Genomic DNA, 6,016 nt, shown 5'->3' with positions numbered 1-6,016 from the left:
GTCATCCTGGCCTTGTTGTTCCATTTATAGAGTAGAGGCAGAGTAGATGAAGTGTAATTCTTAAGGGCCCTAGGATATTTGGAGTGGTAAATGAGCATTGGCTTCCATTTAAGGTCACCAGCTGCATTAGCCCCTAACAAGAGAGTCAGCCTGTCCTTTGAAGTCAGGCATTGACTTCTCTCTAGTTATGAAAAGTCCTAGACGGCATCTTCCAATATAATGCTTTTTCATCTACACTGAAAATCTGTTATGTAGTGTAGCCACCTTTATCAAGTAGCTAGATTTTCTGAATTAACTTGTTGCAGCTTCTACCTCAGCACTTGCTGCGACACCTTGCACTTACACGTCATGGAGATGGCTTCTTCCTTAATCCTCATGAACCAATCCCTGCTAGCTTCAAACTTTTCTCCTGCAGCTCTCTCACCTCTCTCAGCTTTCACAGAATTGAAGAGAGTTAAGGCCTCGCTCTGGATTAGGCTTGGCTTAAGGGAACGTTGTGGCTGGTTTGATCTTCTAGCCAAACCACTAAAAGTTTCTCCATATCAGCAATGAGGCTGTTTCACTTACTTATCGTCCGTGTGTTCACCGGAGTAGCACTTTTAATTTCTTCTAAGAACTTTTCCTTTGCATTCACAATTTGGCTGTTGCAAGAGGCCTAGCTTTTGGCCTATCTTGGCTTTTGATTTGACATGCCATCCTCACTAAGCTTCATCATTTCTACCTTTTGATTCAAAGAGACAGACATGCAACTCTTCCTTTCAAACGAACATTTAGAGGCCATTGTAGGGTTACCAATTGGCTTAATTTGAGTATTGCTGTGTCTCAGGGAATAGGGAGGCCAGCAGAGAGGGAGACAGACATGGCTGGTTGGTGGGGCAGTCATAACACACAACATTTATCGATTGAGTTTGTCATCTTACATGGGTATGGTGTGTGGTACCCCGAAACAATTACAATAGTAACATCAAAGACCACTGATGATAGGTTACCATAAGAGATATAATAATGAAAAAGTTTGAAATATTACGAGAATTACCAAAATGTGACACAGACGGGAAGTGAGCACATGCTATTGGAAAAGTGGCGTGATAGACTTGCTTGACACAGGGTTGCCACAAACCTTCAATTTGTAAAAAATGCAGAATCTGTGAAGTGCAATAAGATGAGGTATGCCCATACTTATTTAATGCAGTAACAATCACAGTGTATGTAGCTCAGGGTCTTGGATTATCTGGGTGGGCCCAATGTAACCACATAAGAGAGAGGCAGGAGAGTCAGGATCAGAAGGAGATGTGACGATGGAAGCAGAAGGTGGACTGATGTGAAACCATGAGCCAATGGATGGCAAAGAGAAAAGACAAAGAGACAAACTCTCCCACAGAACCTCCAAAAAGAACGTGGCCCCACCGCCACGTGGGTTTTAGCCCCAGGAGACCCATTTTAGACTTCGGACTTCCAAAACTGTAAGATAATAAATTTGTGTTGTTTAAACGAAATTTGTTACAGTAGCAATAGAAAACTAATAACATGGCCCAACTATTTTTGGCCATATTTCTAATATGGAAAAACAATTTTTTAAGAAAAAGCAAATGAGAAGGAATTCTAGGACTACAGCAATTATTCTGGCTTCTTTCCATTCCCCAGCACCTCAGTAATCAGACGTGCATATTAGAGTAACAGTGGTACACAGCTAAACACGTGAAAGCCGGAAGTTGGCAGGACTGCCTTGTTTTTCTGGCTCTTCCAAGTTTTCTGCCTTTGACACGGTGCAGTCTTACCACTTTTCTATCACCTGTTTTAGCGGAAAAAGTTTGCGTTTTCCTTCTCTGACAGGTTTCTTCTTTACCTTGTTATCATCAAAATAGCAAAAATTTAAAGACAGTTTTGCCAGAAGAATGGAGAAGGGAAGAATATTTTCCTATATTGCTGGTGGGAAGCAATCTGTTACCCCCCTGTTAACATTAAAAATATTTATCTAACTAGCAATCCCACACCTGAAAATCTATCCCATAGAAATAAAGGCACCAGTGACCCAGCTGGAGCTGAGCTCACAAGGGCTTACAAGGACTCACAAGGGCTTACAAGGACTCACAAGGGCTTACAAGGACTCACAAGGACACATCACCCAAGCCCTGAGATAAAGACAATAGAATAATCTTGGAAAGTATCTTTTAGGGAACCTTTCACATAAGCCAGAACACAAAAGACTTTCCAATCATCTTTTTCTATTAATATTTAATGCATAGAAATTTGCTGGACCAATGAAGACCCTCCTGACTGTCGGTTACTGTAACCTGTACCAATGATTGTTAAGAAGGACAATTCAAAATATAAGATCACAGTTTCTAGCCAATCTATGAAAAGGTGAAGCTTTCAATGGTTTTGCCCATTTTGTAGTGTTAATACATACTGATGACTCTAACATTCTTTGGATTTGGGCAGACATGGCTGTGACAGCACGCTTGTCTGTTTTCCCATTCTTGCTTATTCTGTAATATTCTCTGGACTCTGACAGACATGGCTGTGGCAACATGCTTGTTTGTTTTCCACCTTTGCCTTTTTGAATATATGCTGAATAAAACTTTCTTTTTTCTTTACTAAAAATAAATAAAAGCACCAATATTAAGGGCATATTTAGATATATGGAAGCACTGTTTATAGTAGGGGGAAAAAACACAGAAAACCTAGAAACAAAAGAGTAACGCTGAATAAGTTAAGGTACTTCCGTGCCACGGACTTTCATGCAGCTGTGAAAAAGAAGTAGAGAACACAGTAAGAACCCCACATCACACCATATAAGAACTAACTCAAAATGAATCACACCCAAATGTAAGAACTAAAAGTATCTCTTACAAGGAAACATAGGCATGAATTTTTGTGACCTTGGATGAGACAATGGTTTCTTTGATACAATACCAAAACCACATAAAACAAAAGAAAAAATTGGACTTCATCAAACTTAAAATGAAAATAACCACAAAATGGGAGAAAATATTTGTAAATCATATGTATCTAGTTGGACATTTCTCCAAAGATGACACAAATGGCCAATAACCACAGGAAAAGATGCCCAACATCATTAGTTATTAGGGAAATGCAAATTGAAACCACAATGAGATAATACACCCACAAAGATGGCTATAATAAAAAATATGGACAATAACGTATTTATTATAGCAAGTTTCTGGCATAAAAGGATAAATAGCCTATATATTAATATTAATCTAATAATCCCAAAGCTAAACTTTGTGGTGAGGGTGTGGAGAGATTGAAACCATCATACACTGCTGGTGAGAATGTAAAACAGCACAGTTGCTGTGGAAGAGTTTAGCAATTCCTCAAAAAATTGAACATAGAGTTGCCATGTGGCCTAGTAATTCCACTCCTAGGTATTGAAAATGTATGTCTACATGAAAACATGTACACGAATGTTCATAACATCATTATTCACAGTAGCCAAAAAGTACAAACAACCCAATGTCCATTAAGTGATGAATGGTTAAACAAAATGTTGTATATTCATACAATGCAACCATTAAAAGGAATAAAGTTCTGATGCAGCTACAACATGGATGAACCTTGAGACCATTATGCCATGCAAAAAAAGTCAGACAAAAGGTCACCTACCAAATGATTTCACTTACATGAAATATCCAGAACGGGCAAATCCATAGAGACAGAAAGTAGATTCTTGGTTGCCAGGTGCTCGGATGGGAGAAGGGGGGAGATTCTTGGTTGCCTGGGGCTGAGGTTGGCTGCGGGAGGGAGGGAAAGGAAATGGCCACTATTGGGAATGGGGTTTCTTTTTGGGGTGATGAAAACGGTCTGGTATTAGATAGTGGTGATGGTCGCACAACCTTTACATATACTAAAAACCACTGACTTGTATCCTTTAAAAGGGTGGATTTTATGGTATGCAAACTGTGAACTATGTCTCAATAATGAAAATATATAATCAGAAAGAAACAGATAACACAGATTTTAGTACCTGGAAGTGGGGTGCTGTCGTAACAAAAACCTAAAACATGGGGGTGGATGTGAACAGAGCAGTGGGTGGAAGTTGGAAGGACTCTGAAAAGAGTGTCAGCGAAATCCTGAAGAGCCTTAAAGAAGCTGTTTAGAAGCCTTAGAGGAGGCTGTAGATGTGGACTTACAGAAAATAAGGAAAATCATTTTGGACATTGGTGGAAAGGGGATTCACGTATGTGGTGGCAGAAAGTTCTGAAAATAACGTGGCAAGTAGACAATGTGCCTAATGAACTGAGTGATCTAGCCAAGATTTCCAGACACAGTGTTGAATGTGCCTCCTGGCTTCTTGCTGCTTATACTAAAATGCAAGAGAGAGAAGCTAAAGGAAGAACTATTTTTAAAAAGGAGCCAATATTTATTTGATGGTTCTGAAAATTCCCTTTGTCTCCAGATGGCAAATGATGGTAAAATGAATAATTTCAAGGCAAAGATAAAATATAGGGTACTGCCAGGAAAACATGGTCTAAATATGAAGCCAAGGGTGTGACTGTAAAATCTTTTCTTACCCAAGATGGTGCCTCAGTGAGCCATTCAAACAACAAGACTTCTTAGATGCTATGGATGTTTTCTCTCAAGAAGCCCAAGTCAGAGAAGGGCTTTCCTAAAAGAGATTTTTGGGTATGACTATTGTCTGCTGGCTCCTATTAGTGTAATGTAGTGGTTAAGAGCTTGGCTGCTAACCAAAAGGCCAGCAGTTCAAATCCACCACTGCTCCCTGGAAACCTTATGGAGGCAGTTCTACTCTGTCCTAGAGGGTCACTATGAGTCAGAATCACCTCCACAACAACGGGTGTGGTTTGGTTTTATTGTCTGATGGGACAAGACCCATTAAGACTCATAGGAGACACACTAAGTTGTTTTTTTTTAAATCATATTGGTAGAAACACCGCCAACTTAAGAGTTGAAAGGACAGCAAGAGTACAAAGTGGAAAGAGGCCTTTGGACCCCAAACTTTGACAAGCAGAAAGCAGGCTGAGAAAACTACTCAACTGCAAACACAGGCTACATTTCATGAAAAAAGGAAAGATACCTCAGAGAGCAGAAACAAGAGCCCAGAAAGCATAGCTGAGGACTAAGGAGAATTATTTCCAAACTGTGAGTACTAAGCAAGGAGTGGTCAACCTGTATCCAGTTGGATTTCAGAAATTCTAAGGCCGGTGGCTCCTATATGCCTCCCATTTCCCCCCTTTCAGAACAGGTGGGTCTACAACAGTTACATCTGTTCCACGTTGTACGCTGCATACGTAGGGAGCAGATAACTTGCCCCTTTAGTTCATAGGTCTTTGGATCAAGAGGAACCATATTCGACTTGCTGCACTTAAGGAACTACTCCCAAGGAGCCTCATTCACACTCTGACCTGATTTAGATGACAAGACACTGGACTTTGAGCTGGTACTATAATGGGACGAAGCTTTTGGAGACCTTGGGAGGTGAGTATATTTTACACGGGGGAGGGACACGAAACACTAGGGGCCAGAAGACATAGTGTGGTAGCCAACCTCCAAGATAATTTCTAGTGATGATCCCACCTCCTGATACTCATACCCTTGTGTAGTTCCTCCAACACTGTATCAGGTCTATATGACCTATGGAATATGGAAAAAGTGACAGTATGTGACTTCTGATGCTGGATTACAAAAGACATTGGTTTCTGCCTTGTGCTCCCTTTCCGATCACTTGGCTCCGGGGGAAGGCACCTGCCATGCCGTTAAGACACTCAAGCAGCCCTATAGAAAGGCATGCATGATGAGAAACTGAGGTCTCTTGCCAACAACTAGTGAGGAACAGAGGACCACTGCCAACGGCCATGTGAGTGAGCCATCTTGGAAGCATATCCTCCAGCTCCAGAGAAGCCTTCAGAAGACTGCAACTCTGGCCAACGTCTTGTCGGCAATCTCACTAGAGACTGTGCCAGATCCACCCAGCTAAGCTACTCCTAAGTCCTGAGCCACAGACACTGTAAAATAATGAATGCTGGCTGTTTTA

The sequence above is a fragment of the Elephas maximus genome, chromosome 13 (genome assembly GCF_024166365.1).
Source record: "Elephas maximus indicus isolate mEleMax1 chromosome 13, mEleMax1 primary haplotype, whole genome shotgun sequence".
Classification (NCBI taxonomy): domain Eukaryota; kingdom Metazoa; phylum Chordata; class Mammalia; order Proboscidea; family Elephantidae; genus Elephas; species Elephas maximus.
This window is presented reverse-complemented; position numbering follows the sequence as displayed.